The sequence below is a fragment of the Pimephales promelas genome, chromosome 2 (assembly GCF_988280905.1).
Source record: "Pimephales promelas chromosome 2, fPimPro1.hap1.1, whole genome shotgun sequence".
In the NCBI taxonomy this organism is placed as follows: domain Eukaryota; kingdom Metazoa; phylum Chordata; class Actinopteri; order Cypriniformes; family Leuciscidae; genus Pimephales; species Pimephales promelas.
This window is the reverse complement of record NC_142770.1, coordinates 48,177,814-48,191,747: the sequence shown is the minus strand read 5'-3', so window position 1 is coordinate 48,191,747 and position 13,934 is coordinate 48,177,814. Positions and strand designations below refer to the sequence as shown.

At 40.9% G+C, this 13,934-nt stretch overlaps 1 protein-coding gene across 4 annotated transcripts in view; it reads right to left on the bottom strand.

Annotated features, from left to right (window-relative positions):
• LOC148997679 (uncharacterized) overlaps positions 1-13,927 on the bottom strand; it is a 34,029-nt gene extending 20,102 nt beyond the window's left edge. For 2 of the 4 annotated variants that reach the window (XM_089119062.1, XM_089119063.1), the window contains exon 1: positions 13,690-13,769. The gene's annotated coding sequence lies outside the window, so the exon portion shown is untranslated. Of the gene's footprint in view, positions 1-13,689; positions 13,770-13,884 lie in introns of those variants that run through there. The other 2 variants (XM_089119064.1, XM_089119061.1) reach the window with 2 other exon arrangements.
• Positions 13,928-13,934: the final 7 nt, after the last annotated feature.

The window sequence follows — 13,934 nt, the reverse complement described above, 5'->3', positions numbered from 1 at the left end:
CTTTAGAGCTTTAAAATATGTGGGTCAAATTGACCCGCGAACATCACAAACGTAACAGTAATTTTGTTTGTATATGTCAAAACACATCAGCATGTTGAAACTTTGCATGCATGTTCACCATGATAAATGAGAAAAAAAGTCACAAAATATTAAGAAAAAAAAAACAGTTAACCAGTATTTCCAACAACTAGAAAATGTAAACGGGTTAAACTGATCTGCAACATAACACAAGGTAATTAAAGCAAGGAAACTACACAGTAACATTACCTCAGCAACACGGCATAATGGATGCACTTGTCTCTTTGTGAAACAAGTTCTTTGTGACTGCAATATTTCTTGTTAAAAAAAAGATTTAAATGCAAAAGAAAAGGTATGAGAGAGGTGTTTTTGTCAATTGTGATTTAATTTAAAACGTTTGCGATGTTACCATAAATGTATAAATGTTTTGCCACTTGCTTGAGCAACTTAATATATAAATCTATGTAGAAGGAATACTACGTTTTTAAGCGTAGGCCTATTAAGTTTAAAAGTGAATAGCCTAAGAGTGAAAGAGTGCGTATTACTACTGTCTGTATACAAATAGAATCGCAATGCTGAAACTCTTTTATATTATTTTATAAAAGACACTGATAATAAAAATAGTGATTTGAAATAAAAATAGAGGATTAATGTTGTTTGTCGTCCAGCCGTAGATCAGTTGCACAGTGCAAACGCATGTGAAAGCACAATAGCGCGTGCTGCTCCTGCACCACACACACACACACACCGCAACACACACCACATATGCACTGCACACGGAGTATATGTGAACAGGCATGCACTAAAGTAAAGAAACCCAATACTTTAAGCTTATTCTTTGTTAAAGTCTCTGCAGCTAGTGTACTTGAATTTTATTCATCTGCAACATTATGTTGTATAACTACAGTTTTGCATAATAAATGTTCTCAAAACGTTTCTTTTTAAAACAAATACATTTAGCAGTTTAGCTTTCCTTAATGTCTATCTAACCTGTTGTGATGGTTCTATTATAATTTATATATCGTTATATATATCGTGATATATATCGTTATCGCAAGAGGCTGCAATGTATATCACAATATGGATTTTAGGCCGTATCGCCCATCCCTACTCACAGGTAATCGGGGGAACGTGGAGGCATAAAGTCAAGGGAGAAGCCCATAGAGTTTTAAATTTTAAACCCGGAGGCAAGCAGTTGAGTTTGAATTTGAAAGCACCACCTTTTATTATGTTACACATTTTTTTAGTGAGATTTGTCCAATGCTTGTATTATTTGGTTCAAAAATGTAAATAAAATGTTTAAATGGAAAACTCATGTTTCCTTGTTTACCTAATAAAATGAGGGCCTATATTGTTTTTTGTATAGGTGTATGTTATAGTTTTTAAATGTTTCTATTAGACCTAAATAAGTGTCAACCAGTTTACATTACTATTTGTGACATCAGGTAGCCTATTAAATTATTTCTTCACCCCCGCATTGTGTGTTCATGTTATAATCTGCGTATGTAGCCTTTATGGGATGAAAATAGTTTCAAATATTAAACATTCATTGCTGCATTACTATAAAAAAAAAATAAAAAAAAAAAAACTGCTTTAAATCTGTGCAATAGGCTAGAACCTGCAGCAGGCTTAATTCAAAAATTATTAAAAATACCCAGCAGAGAAGTGATATAAACATTTGTTTAAATACGCTCTTGAGCACATTAATAATTTGCCATAGATCGACATAACATATGTTTTAGTAAAAAAACAACAACAACAAAAAAAGTTTTTGCAATATCAGTGATTTCATGCAGTCATGCCCATTGCTCACTAAAAGTGGCAAACTGCTCTAAAAACTGCTCCCAAACTAAAAAACTGCTCAATATTAAAGCTTATAAAATATTACTTTTTGTAAAGCTGATTTGAAACGATATGAATTGCTTCTTTTACTTGGTCCTCCATGAGTGCGACCAAAGGAGAAACCACAACGACCACAAGCTTTTCATTGCGTCCCATCTTCTTAGCGACCATCGGAGCTACGTTATACTTTTGCCGAATCATTTTGGAAGGACGTCAAAAATATCTTTCCGATCGACAAATGCCTTGATTGCAGTTTTCTGTTCGTCTATTAAAATTAATGCGCTGTCTATTTATTTTACAACAGACATGACAGCGGAATCTATACATCTCAATTCTCCAGCTGCAGTCATCTTTGAGGGAAACCAGTTAAGTGCTCTTTGATAACGTGTCGTATAAAGCCCGCCCTGGCAATTTGATTGGCCCGAACATTTTTTGACTGATCATAATTACTCCTCAATGGATCGAGTCCAGACCGAACTTCCAGACCAAAAAATGTTGTGGGCGGGGTTCGGGCTGGCATCCAGGCTGGCCGTAGCGAGTAAACGGGAGGAAAATGGTTCAACACGTAAGCTATAAAACCTGACAAATGTGTTAGGTGTCGCCCAGCCCGCAGCTCTGCAGATATCTGTCAGCGAGGCGCCTTGCGCCAAGGCCCAGGAGGAAGCGACACTCCTAGTGGAGTGGGCCGTCAACCTGGGAGGGCAAGGAACGTCCTGGGAATCATAAGCCCAGACAATAGCATCCACTAGCCAGTGGGCTAACCTCTGCTTGGAGACAGCCTTCCCCTTCTGCTGGCCTCCGTAACAGATGAAGAGCTGCTCTGAGGTCCTGAAGCTTTGCGTTCTGTTTACATAACAAAGTAGTGCATGTATGGGACAGAGAAAAGCCATGGCTGGGTCTGGCTCCTCCAAGGGCAGCGCTTGCAGGTTCACTCCCTGATCTACAAATGGAGTTTTAGGAACCTTGGGCACATATCCGAACCGGAGTCTCAGAACAACGTGAGAAAGGCCCGGTCCGAACTCTAGGCACGATTCGTCGACCGAAAAAGCCTGCAGATCCCCGACCCTCTTGAAGGAAGCCAGAGCCAATAGAAGAGCAGTCTTTTCATACAAAATGTTTAGCTCTATATCATTTAAGGGCTAAAATGGGGGTCTTTGAAGCGCTCTCAGCACCAGGGCTAAGTCCCAAGAGGGTACAGGGTGCAAATCACGAGGGGGAGTTCACTTTTGAAAAAAACTTTTGCTTATAATTTTCTCACCCCCATGTCAAAGATGTCCATGTCTTTCTTTCTTCAGTCGAAAAGAAATTAAGGTTTTTGATGAAAACATTCCAGGATTTTTCTCCATATAATGCACTTTACTGGTAACCAAACGGTTCAAGGTCCAAAAGAAACTTTCAGTGCAAACTGTTCAAAGGGCTTTAAACGATTCCAGACGATGAATAAGGGTCAAAGTTTAAGTTTTATAAGCTCAAATGGTCGCCTTGCTCTGTTCTGTGAGGCGCGTTCGTGACTCTCCTGTTCGAACTCGTTTATCAAAATGAACTCATCTTTTTTGTGTCATTTGGTTCATTCAACAAACAAAATTAACGAATTGACTCTGGAAAAGATTCGTTCATTTTGATGAACAAGTTCGAACAGGAGAGTCACGAACGCGCATCACAGAACAGCAAGGCGACCATTTGAGCTTATAAAACTTAAACTTTGTTATTTTTTTAAAATGAATGATCGTTTCGCTTGATAAGACCCTTATTCATCGTCTGGAATCGTTTAAAGCCCTTTGAACAGTTTGCAGTTTGCACTGAAACTGTCTTTTGGACCTTGAACCGTTTGGTTACCAGTAAAGTGCATTATATGGAGAAAAATGGAATGTGTTCATCAAAAACCTTAATTTCTTTACGACAGAAGAAAGAAAGACATGGACATCTTGGATGACATGGGGGTGAATAAATTATCACCAAAAGTTTTTTTAAAATTGAACTACTCCTTTAACGAATCTGATGATCAGGTCGTGCTTCCCTAACGAGTTTCGGTCAATCACATCATGATGGGCGGCTATTGCGGCCACATATACTTTGAGGGTGGAGGGAGACAGCCTTCGCTCCAACCCGTCTTGTAAGAAGGAAAGCACGACACTGATCGGGCAAGTTCGGTGGTCTTCCCAGCGGGAAGAGCACAAAATGACCAACAGGTTCCACTTCAACGCATAGAGGGTTGAGCGCAACCGGGATGTGAACAGCACGACGCGACCTCAGAAACTTCTGACTCCATAGGAGGAGATGACGGGCGAGTTGCGACATACGGCAGGAGCGTAGACCACAATGATGATTGATGTACGCAACGGCCGCAGTGCTGTTTGAATTGACCAGTACGTTCTTGTGACGAAGCAACCCTTTGAGGCGGCACAAGGCTAATCGTACTGCTTGCAACTCTAGGCAGTTGATATGCCAATGCAGCTGAGGCCCCGTCCACAGACCTGAGACTGCATGCCCGTTGTACGTGGCCCCCCATCCAATGGCTGAGGCATCTGTGGAGACTACAGCATGCCTGGACACCTGGACTAGGGGCACTCCGGCCCGTAGAAACGCAGGGTCCGACCAAGGGATGAAGGTTTGGCGACAGTGGGGGGTGACTTTGAACTGGAACGTGCCACTCTGCCACGCCCATCTCGGGACTCGATAATGAAGCGGAAGCGCTGAAGCGGTCTCATATGCAACAGGCCAAGCGGTGTTACTGCGGCTGCGGCTGCCATATGCACCAGGAGCCTATGAAATTGCTTCAGTTTGACCGCTGACCTGCCTCGAAAGGACCTGAGGCAGTTGACCACTGACTGGACGCGCTCCTTGGTGAGGTGCGCAGTCTGGTTGACCAATTCCAGCTCCATATCGAGATAAGAGATCCTCGGCGTGGGGCAAAGTTTGCACTTGTCCCGGTTGACCTGAAGCCCCAAATGGCAAAAGGGAGGTTCTGGAGCACCAGGTCCCTGTGATCGCACAACAGATCTCGCGAGTGAGCCATTATGTGAACGACATGTTCTCTCATGGGAACAATGGCCACCTCCACGACCTTCGTAAAGATGCGGGGCGACAGGGCCAGGCCGAAGGGTAGGACCTTTTACTGATATGCCCGACCCTCGAACGCAAACCGAAGAAACGGTCTGTGTCGAGGCAGAATCGAGACATGAAAGTACGCGTCCTTCAGGTCGATCGCTGCAAACCAATCCTGGGGACGGATGGAAAGTAATTGGAAAAGTAACCTTTGTATATATTCAGCGTAGCACTAATAGAAAGGCTATTAAAACTGTCAGTTTATGTTCTCTCTTCAAAATATTTGAGTAATGTAAAGGCCCGTACACACCGGGACGAATATCAGCGCGCGTTATTCGTCAGCGTTTTTCAACGCGTTTTTTGTGTTCACACCCAAGCGTTTTTCGCTGACGATGAGCTGAGTGAACATGCAAATTCATTCCCTGACATTAGATGGCGCTTAATGTAAAACAGAAATAATAATAGAATACTATACTAGGATGATCATAAACATGCTTGTAATAATAGAATACTATACTAGGATGATCATAAACATGCCGCCCACACCACAATGACGTCATTTTTGGCGCGCGCCCTTCGCGCTCTTGCAAACGCGTCGAGTATAAACAAGGCTTGAGGCGTTCCCCATTGCGTCATTCGACGTATTGTTGAGTTCCCTTCGAAAGGGAACAGACTATTCTCTGCTTATGTAATCCATTTGAAATGTGCATTTCTCTCTGGCTCATTCACAAGTGATCGCGAGTCAGGTCAAGAAAGACTATCTCTTGTTTTATGTTTTAGAAAAACACATGTTAATTGAAGCCAAGAAAGACGGTCTTTTGTTTTATGTATTTATTTATGTTAAGTGAATAAAAAGAGAAAGACTGTCGGTCTTCTGGGCTGTGACATTTCTGCTTTTCTTTTGTTTAAACCGATTCTCAAGGTCGGACATCCGGGACTTTTACTCCTGTGCGCGCATAGCAACGCGGCGAAGGGTAAAACAAACAAGCCCCCGCCATTAAGCTACACGAAAGCGGGAGATAAATACGCGTCTAAAATGAATCTAAATAGAAATGTAATCTCAAATGAATGGACAAATTGAGGGACAAATCAAAGAATATCAAAATAATACCACTGCAGGGATGGCCACTCAATTTTCTGCTATGTTATGACATTGCTATGCATAATGGTCGGCAGCTCTACACCGATAAGCAACAATGAAATGCACTAGTATTTTTGTGTTAGCCTTTTTTGGCTTTTTTCTAATAAACTGTGTCCCTCACTGACATTGTAGCTACAAGTTGTGCCACTGACAGACTGAGCTCATTACAGCAACGCCACTTTGTAACACAGTGCTTTTGAATGAACAGTTTTGTTTTAATGAATAAAAAAAATCGATAACATAGTTAATATGTAATCGATGCTTGATTGGTATTTAAACATGACTGCAAGTGTAGGACACATGGTATGTACACATGGTGTTCAGGGGATTTGATGAGGTGGGCCATGCTTTTGGGTTGTTGTACCAAGACTCAGCTGGATGCCGATAGGGACAAGATTGTAATGTTAAACCTACAAGCGACAGCTTTCTGTTGTACCTGGTCAATGCAGGCGCTAGGAGACTGTCTATATATTGATACGACATTATGTAATAACAGATGAAGAAGATATAAATTCATATAGTTAGCTGCTAGCGCCTTTCACAGACATGTAACGTTAGCAAGTCACAAAGCCTTACATGAGTGTTTTATTATTCACTTCTCACCACCGACATATATACATCCGCATACACAGATATCATTCATTATTAATACAAAGTAGTCCGTTAGTATCCATAACTGACATAATCCACAGCAAAACTTCTGTGAATAGATACCTTTTTGATTTGCCTCGGGCATTCGGTTTGTTTTACCCTTCGTGGCCGGTTGCTATGCAGGTCACATGATTAGTGACGTAACGCCGACCGCAAGAATACATTTATCCATTTGTCCTGTTCTGTCAATCTGCGTGAAATATACAATTGAGCCCATTACAAAGGGCAGAGGAAACGGGTCGATTCTCTCCCGATAACAGTCCAATTAGCGGTAAATAAACATTTCAACTTTAAATGTATGAAATAATAGGATTTTTTCGCTTATTCGTTTTCTTTTGGACATTCATATGTTGGTGTTTTGATATTATTTTAAAAAAATGGCGTAAAAGGTTATTAGCCTATATGTTACGATAGTTATTAGGGCCCGAGCACTAACAGTGCGAGGACCCTATTGAAACTGTTAGGATTATTTTATTTTATTTTATTTTATTTTTTTTTATTTATTTTTTTTTCTGCAAAGTAAGTGCCATTTTCGGGGCCGCAACATGCTCAAAAACTCACCAAATTTGGCACGCATGTCAGGACTGGTGAAAAATTTCGTATTTTGTGGGTTTCGCAGATGGGCGGGGCAAAATGGCACGCTAGCGCCACCTAGAAAATTGGAAAAAATTTGCCCCTCGTCCACGTTCAACCTACATGCACGAAATTTGGTGGGGACGTGTATCATATCAAGACGCACAAAAAAGCCTCAAGAACCCATACCCTAAACTCGACAGGAAGTCCGCCATTTTGAATTCGGCGACCGATTTGGGACGATTTACACACTCCGTACTTTAACGAACTCCTCCTAGGGATTTAGTAGGATCAACTTCAAATTTCTGATGTGCCTTCTAAAGGCATTGACGATGAAAAGTTGTGCTATCTGCGCGTTTTCGTCGATGGGCGTGTCCGTGGCGTCGATGATTCGCCATGAAACAGGAAGTTGTAGTAACTTGGCTGTAAATGCCCAGATCTGCACGAAATTTAACACATTTGACAAGAGTCCCGCCCTGATCAAATCTACATGCCGACATTCACCCACAGTCATAGCGCCACCTGCTGGCAACAGGAAGTGGCCTTTAACGAAGCAGTGTGGCAAATGCACAGCCGCACTGGCTGAGCTGCAGAAAATGAAACGCGGCCGCCTCAGACCCCGACGTGCTACAGGTGCGAGGGCCCGCCCATCGCTGCTTGCAGCTTTAAATTTTTTTATTTTTTTATTTTTTTTATTTTTATTTTTTTCTGCAAAGTAAGTGCCATTTTCGGGGCCGCAACATGCTCAAAAACTCACCAAATTTGGCACGCATGTCAGGACTGGTGAAAAATTTTGTATTTTGTGGGTTTCGCGGATGGGCGGGGCAAAATGGCACGCTAGCGCCACCTAGAAAATTGGAAAAAATTAGCCCCTCGTCCACGTTCAACCTACATGCACGAAATTTGGTGGGGACGTGTATCATATCAAGATGCACAAAAAAGTCTCAAGAACCCTTACCCTAAACTCGACAGGAGGTCCGCCATTTTGAATTTGGCGGCCATTTTTGGACGATTTACAGACTCTGTACTTTAACGAACTCCTCCTAGGGATTTAGTCGGATCGACTTCAAATTTCTGCTGTGCCTTCTAAAGGCATTGACGATGTAAAGTTGTGCTATCTGCGCGTTTTCGACGATTTGCGTGTCCGTGGCGTCGATGATTCGCCATGAAACAGGAAGTTGTAGTAACTTGACTGTAAATGCCCAGATTTGCACGAAATTTTACACATTTGACAAGAGTCCTGCCCGGAACTAATCTACATGTCCACATTCACCCACAGTCATAGCGCCACCTAGTGGCAACAGGAAGTGACCTTTAAAGAAGCAGCCCCCGTCGCATGTTTGACCGACATGTACGTAATTTCTGTGGTACATCTACCATGTCCAGACGCACAGAAAAGTCTCTTGGAGCGATGCCCTGAACTCAACAGGAAGTCGGCCATTTCTAATTTTACCGCCATTTTTGGATGATTTACTCATAACGTACTGTAACTAACTCCTCCTAGGGATTTAGTCGGATGAACTTCAAATTTCTGCTGTGCCTTCTAAAGGCATTGACGATGTAAATTTGTGCTATCTGCGCGCTTTCGTCGATGGGCGTGTCCGTGGCGTCGATGATTCGCCATGAAACAGGAAGTTGTAGTAACTTGACTGTAAATGCCCAGATTTGCACGAAATTTTACACATTTGACAAGAGTCCTGCCCGGAACTAATCTACATGTCCACATTCACCCACAGTCATAGCGCCACCTAGTGGCAACAGGAAGTGACCTTTAAAGAAGCAGCCCCCGTCGCATGTTTGACCGACATGTACGTAATTTCTGTGGTACATCTACCATGTCCAGACGCACAGAAAAGTCTCTTGGAGCGATGCCCTGAACTCAACAGGAAGTCGGCCATTTCTAATTTTACCGCCATTTTTGGATGATTTACTCATAACGTACTGTAACTAACTCCTCCTAGGGATTTAGTCGGATGAACTTCAAATTTCTGCTGTGCCTTCTAAAGGCATTGACGATGTAAATTTGTGCTATCTGCGCGCTTTCGTCGATGGGCGTGTCCGTGGCGTCGATGATTCGCCATGAAACAGGAAGTTGTAGTAACTTGGCTGTAAATGCCCAGTTCTGCATGAAATTTTACACATTTGACAGGAGTCCTGCCCTGAACAAATCTACATGCCCACACACCCACAGTCATAGCGCCACCTACTGGCAACAGGAAGTGACCTTTAACGAAGCAGCGTAGCAAATGCACAGCCGCACTGGCTGAGCTGCAGAATATACAATGCGGCCGCCTCACACCCCGACGCACTACAGGTGCGAGGGCCCGCCCATCGCTGCTTGCAGCTTTAATTTTAGGCTGTTTACATTGGAAAATAACTGAGATTCTGCGGCACCCCTAGCCAGTTGTCACGGCAGCACCCCAGGCCGCGGCACCCACTTTGAGAACCACTTACATATGGGTGAATAAGCTCTCTGACAGTGTCATATGGGTTATGTAATGTCATTTTTATTAAAACATATTATTAAAATATAAAAACACGTCTGTATTAAAGAAAAAAAATATTGATAAACACACATGTAATTAAATGTAATTGGAATGTAATTAAATAACACTTTGGGTGTCTTGTTCATTATATTTATTTTCATATAAAAGCAACAGAACTTAAATTACATCCAGCTTATTAGCAGCACCATGCACGAGCGTGAATCCCGTGATATCCGCCTTTGATCCCGGACCGATCTCACAGCTGTCTGATCCACTGCGAGAAGCGAGTCTGTCCGGCTTTCCTGCGCTTTTTTCACTCCTTCTCTCACAGCCGCCTACTCTCGCATACATTTCAGGCGCGGCAAAGGGGCGCATCTCAAACAAGCCTTAATAATACAGCAAACCTGTATTATTATTACAGTGGCAAGGGGGCGCATCTCAAACAAGCCTTAAAGGAACACTCCGACTTTTTGGACTTTAGTCTATTCACCTTACCCCCCAGAGTTAGATAAGTCCATACATACCTTTTTCATCTCCGTGCGTGTTATAAGTATGTTTGACGCACCCACCGCTAGCCTAGCTTAGCACAAAGACTCGATGTGACTGGTTGCAGCTTTCATACTGATCCAAATGAGTGGCAAAATAACGCAAACGTTTTCCTATTTACATGTTGTGGTTTGTATAGTCACATGATGTACAAATAACAAAGTCAAATGAGACACAGACATCTTTTAACCGTATAAAACCTGGGAACTATTCTCTGAAGGCGAAGCACTGCTACTTTGACGGCGTAATAACCGCATCACCGGAGACACGCCGTGGTGAGGAGCGGAGAGTTCGCTCGGTGTTTGGGTAATAGAGTCAGCAATTTATAAATAGTAAAAGCGTAGTTAATTACAGTCATGGGTTTTCGCTCTATTGTAAATAGCTGCGACTGTAAACAGGGGAGGTAATACCATGTTTCACAGAATTCCAACTAAAAACGCTGACTGGATGAAGAAATGGCTAACTTACTCTGGATATTTATCCAAACACACCTAAGATTATCAAGGGACATTATGTTTGCTCGGTACATTTCAATGAGGACGACTATTTTGAAAAAATGGAATTTGCCACACGGACCATAATGTGCTGAAGGATACGGCCATCCCATCGATAGCACAGACAGGACAAGTGGATCACCTGCGGCTGAGGTAAGTGTTCCGTTATGTTTTTAGATGACCTACTGTAACAGTGCCTTTAGCCAGATCTAATGTAACGTTAGTGAGACTATTATATGATTAGGGTATGAATATGTTTTTATCTTGATGCGGTGCGGACGCGCTTGGGAAAAAAAACCGAGCGCGTTCACCGCGTTGAACTTGCACCCTGCGCGCTGCGCGCCTAGCCTAAATTTGAAATAACCATGGAAATAACGAACTTGAGCGTGCAAAAGGGTACGATAGGCTGTGAGTTCATTGTGCAAAAACAATTTGTGCTATTACTTTCCCCTTATTCTATCCTATAGTAATGCAATACTGTATATTATATAGGCTACTGTTGAATACATTTGGTTCAGCTAATAAATTGCATTTAAAATATATTGATTCCTGTAATAATTATTATTTATTCATGTGATATTTATAAATCTGGGTGCGTTTTTGGTTGGAAATCAATGAAACATGGTACTGTATTACCTGGTCTCCCCTGTTTATTGTCACAGCTCATACAATAAAGCAAACACCCATGATAAACTATGCTTTTCTATCTAACGTTAGTAATTGCTGACTCTTTATTCCAACGCTGAGCGAAGCGAACTCTCTGCTCCTCGTCACGGTGCGTCTCAGGTGATTGTTATCACTCTGCCCAAGTAGCAGTGCTTCCCCTTCAGAAAATATAGTATTTATACGGTCAAAAGATGTCTGTGTCTCATATGGCCTTGGTATTTGCACACTCTGTGACTATACAAACCACAACATGTAAATAGGAAAACGTTTGCGTTATTTTGCCACTCATTTGGATCAGTATGAAAGCTGCAACCATTCACATCCAGTCTTTGTGCTAAGCTAGGCTAGCGGTGGGTGCGTCAAACAGACTTATAGCACGCACGGAGATGAAAAAGGTATGTATGGACTTATCTAACTCTGGGGGGTAAGGTGAATAGGCTAAAGTCCCAAAAAGTCGGAGTGTTCCTTTAATAATACAGCAAACCTGTATTATTACAGTTCTGAAGGAAAATCAAGTAGCCTACGTAGGAGGGCGGAACAAGCTAGAAACCACCCCCAAATGTTTCAAAGTTATTCTTGCCACTATAACTTATGGCTTCCCAAAGACAAGTTTATTTGCAGACAATGTTGAGCCCTGATATATTTGTATGATTCATTTAAGCCTTTTCATTTGCTTGTCCTTCGGTTGGTCATTCACTTTTTTTTATAAACATGTATTTATTGAATTTTTACAATTAACAAGGATTACATTTACATTTAACAAATAAATTTTAACAAAGCGTTTAACAATCAAACTATAAAAGAAAAGAATCCACTCCCCCCACCCCCAAGAAAAAAAAAAAACAACCAACGCACTGGATAACGACATTATATAATAATCATACATAGCTTAGGAAATACAGGCAATTAGGTATATATGACCTTCAAGTTTCCAGAGTTTCCTCGGCCTCACAATTCTCCAAAAATGCAAGAAAGGGATTCCAGATCTCCTTAAATTCGGCTGATTTCTTTTTCATTGTGTATGTTAACTTTTCAAGGATAAGGCATGTTGATAATTCTTTCAGCCATCGACCAATAGAAGGGCTCTTGACATCTTTCCAACAGAGAGAGATCAAGCGTCTAGCTTGTGGTTGGTCATTCACTTGTCCGAGTAAAAAAATATGCTTGTCCAGGAAAAAAAAAGTTTTTTTTATGCGTGTTGTAAATACAATTTATTCCAAATCAATATTATCATCACTGTTGACACATCCTATTTAAATCTGCATATGTATGATATTTTAACCTTTATAAAGGGCATTTTACCCTAATCATTTTCAATATAGCCGCTTCATCTTTCATTTCAAATTCTTAAATTTGATCAATACATTAGGCTAATATAGAATAATAAGATGCTAAACGCACCAATCAAATGAAATAATTTACACAGACAAAAATACAACTGCATCACGTAAAATTTAGATCTTAAATATTTTTTGAACACAAAGAAATGTAAAGAATCATACTTTTAAACACAAAACTAAACCACCAGGCCTAGGTGGCGTCAGGCGACGTCTTAATGAGCGAGTCATTTATTCAAACGAGTCGTTCAAACGGCTGATTCAGGAATGGAACACGGTTGAGTGTTCCTGTGAGATGCGTTATGGCTCTGCTGTGATCGTTCCAAACAACAACAAATCAATATTGCGTCTTAAATGCAAGTGACTTAATATTAGCCTAATATAATTGTTTATTGAACTGTAATATAAATCAATGTCACATTTTGAATTGTGATGGTAGCCGATTTGGGGCTCTTGATCCACACATGCTAGCACGAAACTTATATATTTTAGTTTTGTAATATGCACGCAAAAAATTTTTGGTGTGTAAATGGCACGAGAAATAACTTTAAAATTAGTTTCAAGAGATCTGGCTCTATAGGCTATAAGCATACCACCAATAATAAGGGAACACATTTTTTCAAGAAAATACTATCAGTTTTTCTACTTCAAAATGTCAAGTTTAATTCATTGTGTTACTTGTGGTTTCTTTGTAATTGTTTGTGGTACAGGCCTAGCAATTTTGATGTGAAATTGTTTTTACTCCCAACTTTTCCCCCCTATAGGCTAGCCTATATAGCCCAAATATCAAAATTAAATGGATGAAGACGAGAAAGTATATCGCCCAAGTAACAGTAAAATTAAAACAGACAAACTAAAAAGGCAGTGGATATATGATGATGTATTTTTACCTTTCAAAGAACAGAAGTATAGAATATGTCTTAACTCGTTCAAACGGTGGAGGTCTTCAAGGTTACCCAGGAAATTGATGCTAATAATAAAAAAAAAAACATGTAAATAAATGTAAAAAAATATTTACCTTATTTCTCTTATGCATTGTATATACAATATTAGACTATGTTATAATTCAGTAAAATTGTACTTACAATATGTTCTGTGTAAAAGTCTGTCCTACTTCAACCGATAAGAACTAGGC